Genomic DNA, 17,206 nt, shown 5'->3' with positions numbered 1-17,206 from the left:
GTCTCATATGAAGCCTGCAAAATGGAATGAGGCCTATACATGGCACCATCAGGGACTAGTATTGCTTCACTGTAATTGGTTGTTTTCCATCAATAGTCTTTGTCGAACAAATTACTTACTTTCGGTAACGATATATCTGTAAGAAACATTAGTTAGTTAGATTCCTTACCAGGCGTCAGGCTGTATCCGGAAAGATTTTAGTCAGCAATACCCTTGCGTATCACTAGGCGTAGTCTGCGGCTCCGCGTCCGTCGTCGGCGTCGTGATCGCCGGGATGACGTCGGAGTACTTAGACGCCGCCCTTGCGCGCTGACGTCAGTTCTTGTACATAGCTTTCCGCACCAGGAACGCAGAGCCATGCAAGAAACCGACACTGGTGCCATGAATCTATGGCCCTGAAAGGGATGACCTTAACCCTAGATATCAGTTCGCAGAACGGGGAGGATGGGTGGGGCGGTAAGGAATCTAACTAATGTTTCTTACAGATATATCGTTACCAAAGGTAAGTAACTTGTTCATGAAAGAAACACGTTCGTTAGATTCCTTACCTTCGAATAGATACCCCAGCAATACCAACCCCGGTGGTGGGTCTGCGAACCAAGATCACATTAGGAAGTCCTGGAGAACGGAAAGGCCAAAGAAGCCGTCTCTCCGGACTTGGCTGTCCAGGCAGTAATGCTTAGCAAACATTTGCAGCGCAGCCCACGTAGCTGCCTGACAAATGTCCTGCAGAGGGACTCCCCGTCCCAGGGCAGTAGTAGCCGCTGTGGCCCGACTGGAATGGGCCCTCAGCCCCACAGGAGGTTCCTTCTTAGCCAAGGAATAACAGGCCTTAATGCACAAAACGACCCACCGCGAGATGGTTTGCTTGTGCACTGCCCGCCCCTTCTTAGCGCCCACATAGCCAACATAGAGTTGGTCGTCCACCCGGAACTGTTTCGTGCGGTCCAGATAGAAGGACAGCGCTCGTTTTGGGTCCAGACGGTGGAGCCTCTCTTCCTCTTTCGAGGGATGCGGAAAGACGGTGGGCAATGTAACAGACTGGCCGATGTGAGAGGCAGTTACCACCTTAGGGAGAAAGGAAGGACGAGTCCTGAGAACAACCTTGTCCGGATGGACAGAGAGGAAAGGAGGCTTAGTAGAAAGAGCCTGGAGTTCACTCACCCGTATGGCAGAGGTGATGGCAACCAGGAAAGCACTCTTAAGAGTCAGAAGACGGAGAGGACAATTATGAAGTGGCTCAAAAGGAGCGCACATCAGATAGGTTAACACCAGGTTCAAGTCCCACTGAGGCATTATGAAAGGGACAGGAGGAAACATATGAGTAATGCCTTTAAAGAATCGAGCAACAACAGGGGACTTGAAAAGAGAAGGCTAATCAGGAAGCCGTAAGAAAGCAGAAACAGCTGAAATATATCCCTTGTGGGTGCACAGAGAAGCTCCCTGCAGGCCAGGGAAAGAAGAAAGAGGATGCCAGAATGACATCACAGACTTCAGGAGGCAAGCCAAATGGCATCAACTGTCGCCGTTCAATCTCCACGCATGGAGGTGGAGGCTGGACAGGTTCGGGTGGAGGACCGTCCCCTGCTGAAGCGACAGACGGTCCTCCTGAAGAGGCAGTCGAATCGGGGGATCGATTGATAGACTGAGTAGCTCGGGATACCAGTATCTTTGTGCCCAATCCGGAGCCACAAGGATGACTTGGGCCCGGTCGTGCCTGATCTTCTTCAGCACTCTGGGCAGAAGTGGCATAGGCGGAATGGCGTACAACAGACCGCAACTCCACTCACGTCGAAAAGCGTCTCCGAGCGAGTGCCGCCTTGGAAATTCCAACGTGCAGAACTGATGACATTGCGCGTTCTCTTCGGTGGCGAATAGATCTAACCAAGGCTCTCCCCACTGCCGAAAGAGGCCTTGCGCCATGCCCGAGTTCAGACGCCATTCGTGATCCATCATGCACCGGCAGCTGAGTTTGTCCGCCCTGGCGTTCAGAGAGCCCGCCAGGTGTTGAACCACCAGGGTGATGCCCTGATGTTCCAGTCATGTCCAGAGGTGCAGAGCCTCCTGACAAAGGGTCCACGACCCCACCCCGCCCTGTTTGTTGCAATACCACATGGCGGTGGTGTTGTCCGTGAACACCTGCACTACACTTCCCCGAACAGAGGGAAGGAATGCCTTCAGTGCAAGCCGGATCGCCCGCAGCTCCAATAGGTTGATATGGAGCCGGGACTCCGCCGGAGACCAGAGGCCTCTGACCTCCGCCTCTCCCATGTGGCCCCCCCATCCCAGGAGGGACACATCCATCACCACTACGTGCTCCGGTTGGGGTAGGGAGAGGGATCTGCCGCTGACCCAATCGCGGTCCGTGTGCCACCACTGCAACTGCCTTGCAGTGCCCTCCGAGATCAGGACATGGTCGGACAGGTTGCCCCGATGTTGAGCCCACTGGAACTTCAGGTCCAACTGCAGGAGGCCATCAGACCCAGCAGCCGCAGCACCAACCTGACCGAAACTCGGGATAAAGGCTGAAAGATCGGAATCAGAGCCTGAATATCCCGAACCCGCTGTTCCGGAGGATAGACCCGAAACTGCGCAGAGTCCAGAACCGTTCTGATGAAATGGAGCTTCTGGGAGGGACTCAGATGCGACTTCGGCACGTTGATGAAGAACAATATATAATAGAAAACCTCTAAACCGGCCTATATATTTAAATAGCTAATCTAATTAGATTCTGCATTGCCAACATAGCCTGCCAAATATCATTTCATGTTATGCTGTTATTTTCTGTAAACACACTAAGTCCTTTGTAATTTTTTAAACCAAAGATTTATTATTTCTTATATCTGTAAGGTTTTGAATCACATATAGTTAGAAACAAACAATTTTTTTCTTTTTTTTTTAATCCAGTTATAATTTTAGTGCAAACATGTTACATAATTCATATGTAAAGTGACATCCTAGACATCTAAGACATAAAAATCCACTTACTAGTCATTCATACTCACATTCATACCAAGAAATAAATAAGCACTATAGGGAAATTTTGGGGAGAGAAAGCAAAGGACCCATGAATTGGTCAGATTTTTTTCCGGATTAACAGAATGGAAAATGTCAATCTTCAATATCACTGTGTTAGAAACAAATTCACGGTCAACGCGCGTTTCAGTGGGGAGACCACCTTCTTCAGGACCAACAGCAATTAGTTAAAAGGTATATACAATGTGTCAAGATGTCTGTAGAAAAAACAAAAGAAAATGGCGTTGGCAGGTTAAAAGGAAATGCATTTGATTTCAAAAGGAGATTACTTCCTTAATATATTTATATCTTCTTTGTATACTGTTAATTTCCTTGTATGCTAGCAGTGCTCAAAAAAGTATGTTTCTTTTTCTTTTTGCTCTTCTGACTATTTAAGTTAGATCTTTACATCAAGGGCATATTCAGAATGTAATACAGCCATAAGCATATACATTGTATATGTCCATGCTTTACTGACTGTATTCCGTCCCAAAGATGTGTATAGAGAACAACAAAAAGACTACATAACCGTAGAATAACACCAATTGGTAGTCAGTCAGAATCATAGGGTTATTCCCAATAGTCCACAGCCACCATCTGGAACAATAGATATGTAACTTCATTGATAACAATACACAAGCGAGTAGTTTAATGTTCCCTACCGAATTCATGGTTTCTTTCCAAATATCCTTGGTAGCTATGACCAATGCTCCTGTTTTCTGACTTTAAAATGACTATTTTCATCCAAATCGGCAGAATACTTAGCACATGCCAACATTACGAATAAAATTGACAACTCTGCTGGAAGACCTCCACACTATTTCCTTATGGCGCCCACTCAGATCTAATACAATGTAGACCGTGTCTTTCCACACCGTTCTAATATGGCGCCCTTTTAGTTTTAATACCATGTAGAATTTTTCATTTCGTATACTAGTGTGTAATCATCATTTTAAAAAAATTAAAAAAACACAATAACATTTTGCGCGAGATTGTATGTACAATCACCACCTCCACTCTGACCAGGACTGGATTTATATGGAATAAGCTCCTCTCAAAGATGGCGCTCAAACGCATGGAGACCCACTCAGACTAGGACACGCTGATCTTAAATCTCGCGAGAAAACGATTATGTTAAAGTTCGTCAGAGCCGCATTCCATTTTTTCGGCTGTTTCTGTTGCTGTTTCTCGGCAGGGCCTCTACTTGAACAGGTATGAATTTCTATGCCCAAACAGGGATCTCTCCGTTTGGATCTACCTTAATTTAACAGCTCATCTCGCGCTATTTTTTGCCTTTAGTCGATATATTTTACTGCATTGACTTACTAAGTAGAACCCATAAACAAAAAACGGCAGTCATCCCCACATGAGTTTTAGCAGTGTCTTGCCTGATTGTGTGGCCTCTTAGCATAACTTGCTAATGCACACAGGACCAAAAAGGTTGTCCCCGATACATATAGGAAACCTATCTGGGTACAATACGCAAATAAGAATGTAGTTTTGCTAAAATTATCAGTCTACCTCTCGCTACAGTCTGTTTTTAGCCGATATGTTTTACTGTTTTGATTTATTTAGTAGAACCTGCAAACAAAAAACGTCCGTTATTCTCGCAAGAGTCTTAGCAGCGTACTGCCTGCTTCGTCTCCTTGAAAGGATCGCTATTATGCTATACCTAAAACATCCTAAATCTTAAAACAAGATATTCGATATGTCCTTTTAAACGACATGATATTAACAACATGTCTGAAATTTTCGCTCTGTTTTTTCTTGGTCTTAGTAAAACCCATTAATATTACTGCAGTTTGCACACACATATTGTGTATAACATCAGGGTTATTACTACTGCTATGACAAATTTGCTATTATATCTTGCAGACAACATTGGATTGGATAGCACCATTAATAATAAAAAGAAAATACTGTAGAAAGACAAAGAAAACCTGACACTAGTTTGGTCTTGCCTTTGTGAACAACCACACGCCCTGACAAGGTAATCAAGCCCATGGGATATTTTGCCCTGCTGTCATGTAACCTTACTCACAGGACAGCACGACACGGCTCACTCTCTAAAAAGTCTGTTATTTCTCTTACAGCATTTTGCGATTGGCACCTTAGAAGCAGACACGGATATAAAATAAAACTTCTCCTTTGAATTTTCCCCCCCATCTCAGCCATTTCAGGTACTTTGGCTCTCCCACTAGATTTAACCATGAGAGCTATATAGAGATTAGCCTTAGTAATAAAAATGTTTTCTCTTTTAGAAATTGACATTGCTGTATCGTACAGCACAGATGGCTCTTACAGCAGTTTATGTGCATATTGTTCTCTGACTCACAGGTCAGCCGTTTTAAGCCCATTTACCTGGGTTTGCATGCCTCAACCTGTCACCATACATCTTGGTCACGATCTGGCACTCTTTCAACTTTTACTCTACTAACATCAATGGGTTTCACAGCAGTTGTACTTTGTACCGTGTTTCACCTCCAACTACATGTGTTTTACAGATCTTTCTAACATACTTTTTTGAGCACTGCTAGCATACAAGGAAATTAACAGTATACAAAGAAAAGATAAATATATTAAGGAAGTAATCTCCTTTTGAAATTAAATGCATTTCCTTTTAACCTGCCAACGCCATTTTCTTTTGTTTTTTTCTACAGACATCTTGACACATTGTATATACCTTTTAACTAATTGCTGTTGGTCCTGAAGAAGGTGGTCTCCCCACTGAAACGCGCGTTGACCGTGAATTTGTTTCTAACACAGTGATATTGAAGATTGACATTTTCCATTCTGTTAATCTGGAAAAAAATCTGACCAATTCAAGGGTCCTTTGCTTTCTCTCCCCAAAATTTCCCTATAGTGCTTATTTATTTCTTGGTATGAATGTGAGTATGAATGACTAGTAAGTGGATTTTTATGTCTTTGTTGTCTAGGATGTCACTTTAGCATATGAATTATGTAACATGTTTGCACTAAAATTATAACTGGATTTGAATAAAAAGAAAAAAATGTTTTGTTTGTTTCTAACTATATGTGATTCAAAACCTTACAGATAAAATAAATAATAAATCTTTGGTTTAAAAAATTACAATGGACTTATAGTGTGTTTACAGAAAATAACAGCATAACATGAAATGATATTTGGCAGGCTATGTTGGCAATGCAGAATCTAATTAGATTAGCTATTTAAATATATAGGCCGGTTTAGAGGTTTTCTATTATATATTTTTCTTGTTCTCTCCCTCCTCTAGGGCCTTAAGTAACATAGGGAGAACCTTTGTTTCAATTAACGTTGATGAAGAACCCCAGCAAATGCAGGAGGTAGGCAGTAGTCTGGAGGTGGGAGATGACTGCGTGGGGCGAGCCCACCTTCAACAACCAGTCGTCGAGATAGGGGAAGACTGGAACCCCTAATCTGCACAGATGAGCTGCGACCACCGCCATCACTTTCGTGAACACCCGAGGGGCACTGGTGAGGCCGAAAGGAAGCATGGTAAACTGAAAGTGCTCGTGGCCTACCCTGAACCGCAGGTAACGTCGGTGGGCCGGCAGGACGGGGATGTGGAAATATGCATCCTGCAAGTCCAACGCTACCATCCAGGGTCTAGGGCAGCCAGAACCTGAGCTAAGGTGAGCATCTTGAACTTCTCCTTCCGGAGGAAGGCGTTGATGCTCCTGAGATTCAAGATAGGGCGTAGGCCTCCTTTGCCCCTCTTGGGAACCAGAAAGTAGTGGGAATAACAACCCCGACTTACTTCTGGGCCAGGAATGCGCTCAATGGCCCCCTTCCTTCTGCAGAAGTTGCAAGTGATCCCCCGACATGCAGTGGTACTGCGGTGGCATGGCTGGAGGGGTCGCCTCAAAGGGGAGGGAGTAGCCCCTTCGGACGATTTGCAGCACCCACCTGTCCAATGTGATGGTACGCCAGTGGAGCAGGTGAAGGCGAACTCTGCCTCCCACTGGCGTGAAATGGGCCTGAAAGCTCGGACTAGGACGGCTTTGAGGCAGATGCTGCTGGGGCAGATGTGGGCTGACCGGCTCACTGTCCCCCTGCTCCGCCTCGACGGAATCCACGTCCGTGACCGCGTTGAGGCTGGTTCTGCGGCCTGTGGCTAGACGGACATGTGGGGGTGCCCCTTCCTTGGCCACAAAAGGGGTGAAAAGCGGAGGTTTGCGGGCGCAGACCTCAGCAAGGCGTGGCAACGAATCGCCACCGTGGTCGCCATTGCCCTACCTAGGGAGTCCGTTGTGTCAAGCCCACATCGTATCGAGTACCGTGCTGCATCCCGCCCTTCAGCAAGAGCCTGGGCGAGCCGTGTCCAGGCCTCCTCCGGACACTGGGGCAGCACGTCCGCCACCGTATCCCACAAGAAGTGGGTGTAACGGTCCAAAAGGCACGCGGTGTTGATAGACCGCAACCCCAAACTAAGGGAGGAAAACAGCTTCTTCCCAAACTGTTCCAACCTTTTGGATTCCCGATCCGGAGGAGCGAACGGGAAGGCGGTCTGGTAGGTAGAGGCCTGGATAACCAGGCTCTCATGGGTGGGGTGCACCGACAGAAAGTTGGGGGTCGCCCGGTGCGGGGTGGTGGTGCCGGGCCACGTTCCGGTCCACAGGAGTGACTGTGGAGGGCATCAGAACGTCAGTCAGTGCTTCATTGAACTGCAGTAGAGGCTCCGAGGAGCTTATTGGCAGTTGAAGCACTTCAGTGAGGTTAGTCCTCACGGCCACTGCAGGGAGCTCCAGATGAAGGGCTTCGGCAGCCCTGCACAGCACCACAGAATAGGTAGCACCCTCCTCCGGAGCCACGGAGGGAGGAGAGATGAAGCCAGTGTCAGGGGAGGTGTCAAGACCACTGGCATCCCCCAGCTCTTCTGCCCAGTCCATACTCAACTGGCACTGCTGTGCCAGAGTGTCCTCAGACCTCTCCCAGTCGTCCCCGTCATCCGACTCCTGGTAGACTGGCTGAAAGGTCGGAGCCGGGAGGTAGATGAATTGCTCATCCATCGGCGCCGGAGGCGCCGCTCCGACGCCGGACCCGGACCGGGACTGAACCTGGGGACGACGTCATCCGAAGACGGAGCCGAGGGCAGCACCGAAGGGATCGGCGCCAGCGGAGGGGTTGTAAGGTCAACAGGCGTCGACCGGGATCCAGGCCTGGATCCCACGGGGGCTTGCGGCATCGGGACCGAACTCGACGACGGCGCCGGAGCCGCCGGCTCGCTAGGCCTCCCAGTCGGACCTGAGGGGCCCGAAGGTGCGCCGGCAGGGCTCGACGGCAGAGCGAGACTCCTCACGGCCACGAGTCGCATTAGGCCCAGTGACCGGAGGGTATGGGGCCGGATGCGACTCCTGCAGCTCCGATGGAGCCGCGCGGGTGGTGCCACCCGAACCCTCAGCCGAGTCACGTGACTGGCGAGGGGAGTCAGAAGAGCGATGTCGCCTCTTCAACTTCTTACTGTGCCTCGACTTACCGGAATGTGAGGACTTCGACCCAGGCAAGTGGTGATGGCTGCGGCTCCGCGACCGGTCCCTCGACCACCTCCTCGACCGGGACCTTGAGCGGCGCAGAGCCGACTGCCGGATCTCGAGCAGCTTGCAGGACCGCTCCCGCCTAACCTTCGAGGTCAAGACCCGGCAGTCGAGGCACGACTCGGCATCATGGTCGGCCCCAAGGCAGTAGAGACCCCGGCGGCGGTGATCCGTGACCGACATCAGGCGATGACAGGCGTCGCACGGCTTGAACCCGGGCATCCCTACCGACACCAGGAGTCGAGGTCGACTCGAAAGAGGAACCAAAAAAGTTCAAAAAGTTTAGTCAAAAAGTGACTAAAGGGTATGCTCTTCCTGGATCTGCGCTTACTGGCGCGGAAAAAAGAAGAACTGACGTCAGCGCGCGAGGGCGACGTCTAAGTACTCCGACGACGTCATCCCGGCGATCACGACGCTGACGACGGACGCGGAGCCGCAGACAACACCTAGCGACGCGCAAGGGTATTGCTGATGAAAATCTTTCCGGATCCAGCCTGACGCCTGGGGATATTCTAAGGTAAGGAATCTAACTAACGTGTTTCTTTCAGATTGTAACTTTCTCACTCTTTCTGCCGATGGAAAGGCTTTTCCCAACTGAGTGTCGAGCATTGCTCACAGAAATTGGACTTTTGTTTGAGGTTTCAATGAGGACTTCTCCTTGTTCAAAGTGAGACCTAATCTACAGAAGAGATTGATGCAAGCATTCATGGAAGCTTTTGCTCTTTTCCTGGATGGCGCTTTGACTAACCAGTCATCCAAGCATGGGAACACCTTCCCTACTGAGAAAAGCGCCAACTGGAGCGAGACATTTGGTGAATATTCTCACTGCTCATTCGAGTACAAAAGAGTGTCTTAAATTGGTAGTGCTGACCAGCTACTGAGAATCGAAGGTACTTTCCCGGTTTTCAATGAATGGGTATGTGGAAGTATGCATCTCGAATTTCCTGGGAGGTAAAAAAAAATCCCCTTTCTGCATCAACAGGAGGACGTCTTGCAAAGTAAGGATCCAAAATGAATGTTTCTTTAGAAACTTGTTCATCTCTTTCAGATACAGCATAGGTCTCCATTAACCTGTGTTAGGTTTGACATCCTTAGGGTGGTCTTCCCGCAGACTTTTTGCCTGTTTACTTTCACTTTTTTCTTTAGCTTTTTGTTGGCCCTAGGACTGGGAGCACTTTACCACTGCTAAAGTGCATGTGCTTCTCCTCAAAACATGGTGGCATATTTAGTTTAGTTATAAGTCCCATGTACAGTGTTATACCATATACCCAGGGCATGTAATCTAAATGCCACTAGTGGGCCTGCAGTACTGGTTGTGGCACCCACAGAAGTAGCCTCTCAAATCGATCTCAGGCCTGTGTGCAGGTACTTGAATATGGCATTTAAAACCACTTTCCAAGCCTTAAACTCCCCTTTTTTACACACAAGTCACCCCAAAGGTAGGCCATAGGTAGCAGTAAGGGCAGGGTGCCTTGTAACTAAAATTTAGGACATGTACTTCTAAGTTTTACATGTCCTGATAGTGACAAACAGCTAAATTTGTTTTTCACTGCTGTGATGCCTAATACTCTCATAGGCTAGCATTGGGAATTTCTTAATACACTTTTAACCTGCTAATCCTTATTAGAAAAGGAGTAGTTGCATCATGTTTTGGATATTTGAAATGGTAATGATATATCCTATTTACCGGTAAAGTTGGATTTGACATTACTGTTTTAGAAATGCCACTTTTAGAAAATGGACATTTCTCTGCTCTTACTGCTGTGGTGCCTTTGCTGCCTGTCTCCAATACACATCTGGCGTGGGTCACAGCTGCACTTTGTACATTCCCTCTAGATAGCCACAGACACAGGAATGGTGGATGTGACCCGAGAACTCACCTGCATTCATCTACATTCTGATAGCAATTCCTGGGCAGGAAGAGGGAGGGGGGAGCCGCCACTTACACCTGAACAGGCAGTGTCCTGTGTCCCACTCAAAGAGCTGATTACCCCCCCAGAGATAGCCTGGCAGACAAAGCTGGGATGATAGGGGACCTGTGCACTTCAAGAGCCTGCTTTGAAGTCACCCGTAGTTCAAAGATGCATTTGGGTAGAAGTACTAGGGCTCTGACCCTACATAGACAGTACACTACTGGACATGTGACGGACTCTGCCAGGAGTATAGCCTGCTGTGCCAAAAGGATTGTCTCTTTACCTTACTGCTCCTCTGATGGAACTGCTTTCTGCTTTGCTACCCTGCCTGCTGATCTCTGCCTTGTTAAGGACAAGGACTAGATCCATCTCACTTGAACCCAGAGTGACTCTGATGGCTTGCCTCCTGTTCTGAAGTCTCAGGGCCATCAAAGACTTCCTTCAACTCTTCAGAAGCACTGGGATTCTGCCATCAGCGATGGCTCTGTGCTGATCAGAACCAACACATTGCCCTTCAACACTGACAGACTACATTGCCTCGATAGACTGGGTGGCTCTACAATGACGGACAGCACGGATTGACGATGCAGCACCTGCATCATAAAGGGGTTAGATGCCGAAGCCTTCATCGAGTGCGCAGATCAGCACAGATGCTTTGCCTACATCTACGGGATCAACGACATCGCTTCCTCGACTCCTTGCATCGAGACGTTGATGCTTGCTCCATCCAGGGTACTTTGTCAGCAGGACCTGTGAGTCTTGTAGATGGCCTGCCCTCCATCGCGGTCAGCCTGAACTTTGGATCTCCCCTGGTCTAGCGTGACCTCAAGTAACCCCTTAGTGCTATTGACTTTTAATCACTATTTTTGGTTTATTCTATAAAAATTCATAACTCCGGTTTTGTTTATTTTTCTTGTTGTTGTTTTTATCTTGATTTTCTATTAAAATATTCTTTATTTTACTAAAACGGTGTAGAATATTTTTGTGGTGATTTCCATTGTGTTACTGTGTGTATGTGTTGCACAAATACTTTACACATTTCCTAGTTAGATACGCCTGACAACTCTGTGCCAAGCTATCAGAGGGTGAGCACAGGTTATCTTTTAGTGTGTATCTAGCTCACCCTGACTAGGATTGTGGTCCCAACGTGGACAGGGTGCATAAGTCTGCCAAATAGAGACCCCATTTCTCAAAACCTGTCATCTCGCCGTTTCCCTCCTATTCTCTGAGCTGCTGAAGCAACTGCTTAATCTGGTTTAGTATGACCAGTGAGGCAAGCTGGAGCTGAATCCAGGGCCTTGTATTTCCTTTCCAGAAGAGGTATCACAGATAAAACAGTGGCAGGTGTCTTAATTAATTTCAGACCTTCTGACCAGACAACATCTAGACTGGGTATGGACACAACATATTTCCAAGGTTGCTCCTTAAAGTCACAGAGAAATCATGGTTGGTCTACAGAGGCCATTGATAGATTGAATTTCTTGGCCGTTCTTTCAGTCAATGAATACAATTTAGAAATATCATGTGTAGCATCCTATTAATTTGAGCCCTCATTTCCACTTAGGACAATGAATTTTCACCCATTATCATCTCTCCCCTCACCATCTAGTGGTAGCTCTCCTTCTATATCAGAATATGCAGAACTATTACAATAAACATTATCCATATCTTCCCAATGTACTGATCCCCCTTGGTTTTGGAGGAGGAGGTAATAGTAATGGCTAACTAGAAGGTGAAACTGGTAAAGGAGCAGGTTGAGGAGTGAGGAGATGGGAGGATGGTAACCCCATGTAGGATTATTAGTCAGTTGCTAAGGTAATAACTTAATAAAAGTATCCAGCCATCAGTTGCAACTTTGGTAAGAAGGCCATTGACACTGGACCACGTCTGGATCTCTATAATATTTAGATGGATTCTGCCTTAAATCAGTTCAAGAAACTCCCAGACTTGTACTCCTGTTGATGCACATATTCACTGTAGGACGCCTAATCGTCCATGGCTTCCTCTCCAAAACCTGGGACATAGCTCACGTTCAATTGTGTTGGGCTGTACGCTGTCAGCGAGGCATAATAGCTAGATAGCCTCTTCTTCTTCACCTGACTGCAATAATTGCACTGGAAGTAAATCAGTCAACCTTAAAGGAGAAAAAACATTTCCTCCCATGTCTTTTATTGGCAGCGTGGTTCTGGACGGTGATTTCGCTGACGGTGACTCCATCGTCGATGGTATGGTCTTCGCCATCAATGGCGGGATCTTCTCAACGAGACTTCCTTTGAAGCCTTCTTCTTTTTCACTATAGGTTAATCTTTGTAGCGCTTAGACTCTGGTTTGTCAGCAGAGGAGTTGGCTGCAAGTGCTGTACCAAACAAGGCAATCTTATGAACATGTACAAGCCTCCTCTTGTGCACTGCCTTCATAGAAGTGTGTACAGGGGCACATCTCACTGAATATTCCCCTGAAAAGGGGCATCAGCTTTAGAAATAGGAAAATTACCTTTACTCATAAGAAATAATGCCAGTTTTCTTTCTCTGTTCTTAAGAATTTTTGTTGAGAGACTGATAAATCTTACATTCAGCTGCCTTATGTTGAGGATAAAGACAAATACACGGAGAGTGCAGGTCATCAGTGTGAATGTTCTTGCTGCCCCATGATAAACCGGTTTTAAAAAGAGATCTCTTCCCTTTGTCAACCACGGTGATTGTTGCGGACACTTAATTATCAGCCAAAATGATCTCCATAGTCCAGAAATTTAAAGAATCTTCCCTAAAACAACGGGACAGTGGTGCTGAAGATAGGGCTGGCTCAATTCCAGAGCAGACTAAAATGGAAACAATTTAAGGTTCACTACAAGTTTAGAGCAGAGCTCGGACAGGGGACTCCCTCACACATGAGATGCAGTATAAATCTGAGCTCCGGTAGCCTCCAGTGGGAGTAAGAGAGCTTAAGCTTCTACCTCACTGATTGAAGTTTAGGTTATTTCAAATGAATTAGATGTGCTACTAAACATACCATGTTGTTTCAGGCCTATGGCCATTTTACATTATATACCGTATGCTGTATATTTTACACTGAATACTGCTTTTTAGGTCTCAGCTAGCGAAGGCTGCGCTTGCGCAGTCTCGCTCGCGAGATTTAATGATTTCAGAAGTGGGGCTTGAACCCGCCCCTCTTCTTCCCTCTTCTCCATTGGCTGGCCTCTTAAATGCTGGTCAGCCATTGGAGAAGAGCTTTGTCTCTCCAAACAAGCCCAGTCTTTTTCGGATTCGGGGGCGTGTTTTTTACTTTCTTTCTCTCCTCTGGAATGTAAACATTCCAGCCAATGGGAAGAGGAGAGAAAGAAAAACACGCCCCCCAATCCGAAAATCCCACTGCGTTTCTCCGAGGCATTTCTGCTTGACCTCGGAGAAACATGGTTACCAAGTCGGCGGGCTCCTGCGGGGTCCTGGGGTCGGTGTCAGCCATGCCGCTGTCTGTGGGGCACGATTTGTTTTTCAAGCGCAGTAAGCAGTAAATGATTTGCTGTGGCTCGGGGTTAAGTTCACTAATTAAATCAATAAAGGCAGAAATACACGTTAAAATGAATGCAAACTATTTGTAAAAAGGTATTTTTTTTACTACATATCCCGGCCTTTCTTAAACCGTGGACAAATGATCGGTATTTATTTCTGGGAAAGGTGTTAGTCCTGCCTGGTAAGCGTGCCCCAGCAGTTGAAAAAACATACTCACGGGGCGTTAACAAATAACATGAAAGGAACGGCACGTGTGTTTGCGTCAGTCAGTTGCACATAGTTACAGACATTAGTCACAACTTCGAGGTAGCAGCTTCCTTCCACTCGCTGAGTTTCGATCGACCTCACATACAAGCTTTTTTTTTTCTTTCAAAAGTGCTTTTGCCCACGATAATGCCTGCTCTCAACTTAGCTGGGGAACCCTTTAAAAGAAAAGTGTTCAGAGCGAGGACAAGTGTGGTGGCCATCTTTACTTTGAGCTGTTTCTAAAATGGTAACAAAAAAGCAAGTCACAGCATTGAATACTTTCGATGGTAACAAATGCGTCCAATATCGAGAAACCGTTACTGCACCTTGTGGCCGGGAAAAAGGACCTATGTGTTTTTTTTCTTCGATTTCTATTTGTGGACGACATCGACTTCAATTGTAGCTCTAGTGTAAATCTAGACGTCATAAAATCGTAAATCCTGCCTGCCAGGCTCTCCCATGATTACGTTACGGTATTCCTGGTTTTACCTACACATACCCAATGGAAATATGAAGATGGATTCTCAGAGTAGGGACTCCTCGATTCCACCGTGAAACAGTTGTGTGAAATTGACAAGACACCGGAGGGATTTGTCATATTTATTAATGTTGATTTAAATCGTGTCAGTGTTATTACTTACTTGATAAAATTTAAAATTCTGGTGTTGCTTTTGTATATTCGCTAACGTTATTACTATAAATTACAGTTTATTAAAAACAACTGTTCAAAGATAATTGAATAATGTCCTTCAGCCGGCTAATGTTTCAAGATGGCCACTCCGTTTCCCACAGTCCTGCAAGCCGCTGTTTTCGCCCCACTTGCTGGAAGATTCCGAACCCTGATTGGACGTCACGATGGGCTGTCAGTGCAGCTGATCGTCCCTGGGAGGCGTTGTGATCGTGAGTGCGGTTCTGGAGTAGCATTAGCGGCGGCACTTCGTCCATTGTCCCCGTAGCCCCCGGAATTGCGAGAGCAGAGGAGCTATGACCCGCATTTTCGGCAAGTCCAAGCCCAAGGCACCGCCGCCCAACCTGACTGACTGCATCGGCAATGTGAGTTCTTATGAGCGTCTGCCACCAACTTTGTGTGTGGGAGAGAGGGGGTGTTACATGTACCGAACACAGTGGTATAGTACGATTTATGGAGGTGAGATGTGGGTAGTATAGAGGCCTGAATCCAAGATGTGTGCCTTGGGGGTTTAACTTGCCCTCTAGTTTCTCCCCATCTGCCTTTGCTTGTTATAGTATTGGTCCTTCGGGCGTCAGCCATTATTTCTGAACATCTGCATTGGCATTTGTATTGCCTCCTAACAAACACTTCGTGGCGCTATCGTTGCCCAGAACACCGGTGAACCTCCTCTAAGAGTCTGATATAACACGCGTGAACTCCTAGCGCCTCTTGAGAGCGTTTAATATTATCTAATGTCACTCCCCTCCTGGTCTCTCAAAACGAAGTAGTGTACGCTAATGGTCACATCAAACTCCCCTGTCACCCTCCCCAGGTGGGACACATGGCATTAGACAGTGCCTAGCCTCACTACATCTGTATCGCACATTATTCAACCAATCGGAATATTCGCTGTTCTCGCTGCTGACCTATCCACAAACTTGTGTTTGTTGTAAGGTTTAGGTTATGCACTTAACTGCTTTCCAGTGACTTCCTGAAGCATAGACCCTAATACTTATGACACTATACACTTACGCTTGTAGTTACTCGTGATTGCGTCGGGTCTGCTAGCCTCAGGAATACTGGATTTTGATTGTGCGGGTGACAATCATACAGTATTGCTTGAGCACAATTGCTTTGTGTATCACTTTTACTTCCTGGTGTCCTTTGTGTGTGGCGCTGTGTGTGTGGGGGAGGCTCTGTGTGTGTGTGTGTGTGTGTGTGGGAGGAGGCTCTGTGTGTGTCTGTGTGTGGGAGGAGGCTCTGTGTGTGTCTGTGTGTGGGAGGCTCTGTGTGTGTGGGAGGCTCTGTCTGTGTGTGGGTAACTCTGTGTGTGTGTGTGTGTGTGTGTGTGTGTGTGTGTGTGTAGGTGGCTCTGTGGGTGGCTCTATTTGTGTGTGGGTTGCTCAATGTGAGTGGCTCTGTATGTGTGGGTGGCTCTGTATGTGTGGGTGGCTCTGTATGTGTGGGTGGCTCTGTATGTGTGGGTGGCTCTGTGTGTGGGTGGCTCTGTGTGTGGGTGGCTCTGTGTGTGGGTGGCTCTGTGTGTGGGTGGCTCTGTGTGTGGGTGGCTCTGTGTGTGGGTGCAAATGCAATAGGTCTCGCATTGGAGAGTGATTAAGCTATTGACATTGTAAATAACAATGCCGTTTCTTTAATTGTTTTAAAAACATAAACAAGAATAATGTCATGAGCAATGCCAACAGCTCTAACTTTAACAATGCCGAGACCATTGCATTGTAAATGCTTGTTTAATTTACCAGGGATTTCCAACCCAAGTACGGGGAATAATTCAAGCATGAGAATGTATAAAAGATCCAATGTTGGAGAAACACATGTGAGCTGACAGAGGAAGCAGGTATTTTTTGCAGAGACATACAGAGCTTGGTTCTGGAAACTAATCTGAATATGGCACAGGTGAAGAATCTTGGGGTCGTTGTGCAGGACGTAATATGGGCTCTACAGAACAGGACATCATGTGGTGAAGGAGCAAGATTTCCAGGCAAAGGTTAGAAGCATCTTTGAGAATGAAACATCAGGGCTCACGAAAAGCATTCCTAAGTACACTGATCAAGTTAATTAGGCAACAACAAAGACTTTATAAGTGTTATGTTGCACGGAGTTAGACATTTAGTACATTCCTCAGTGCAAAATGGAACAGCAGTTTAGCTAGAAGGTATTCACATAGTGCATTAGCCAAATTGTGAAGGTTGTAAGAATCTGCAATTGACTGCTCACTCTAAGACCACACCCTTAATGTTCATTGTATATTTTAAGAATATTAGTACTTAGCTGTAGAACTCAGATCAGTTAAAGGTAGC

General features: G+C 46.7%; 1 protein-coding gene across 2 annotated transcripts in view; it reads right to left on the bottom strand.

The window, feature by feature from the left end:
* The window catches only part of ADIPOR1 (adiponectin receptor 1), a 253,445-nt gene that overhangs the window by 80,876 nt on the left and 155,363 nt on the right, over positions 1–17,206 (bottom strand). The window lies entirely within an intron of this gene.

This window comes from Triturus cristatus, chromosome 1_2 (assembly GCF_964204655.1).
Source record: "Triturus cristatus chromosome 1_2, aTriCri1.1, whole genome shotgun sequence".
NCBI classification, from domain to species: domain Eukaryota; kingdom Metazoa; phylum Chordata; class Amphibia; order Caudata; family Salamandridae; genus Triturus; species Triturus cristatus.
Note: the sequence above shows the minus strand (reverse complement) of the source record. Positions and strands in the feature narration are given on the sequence as shown.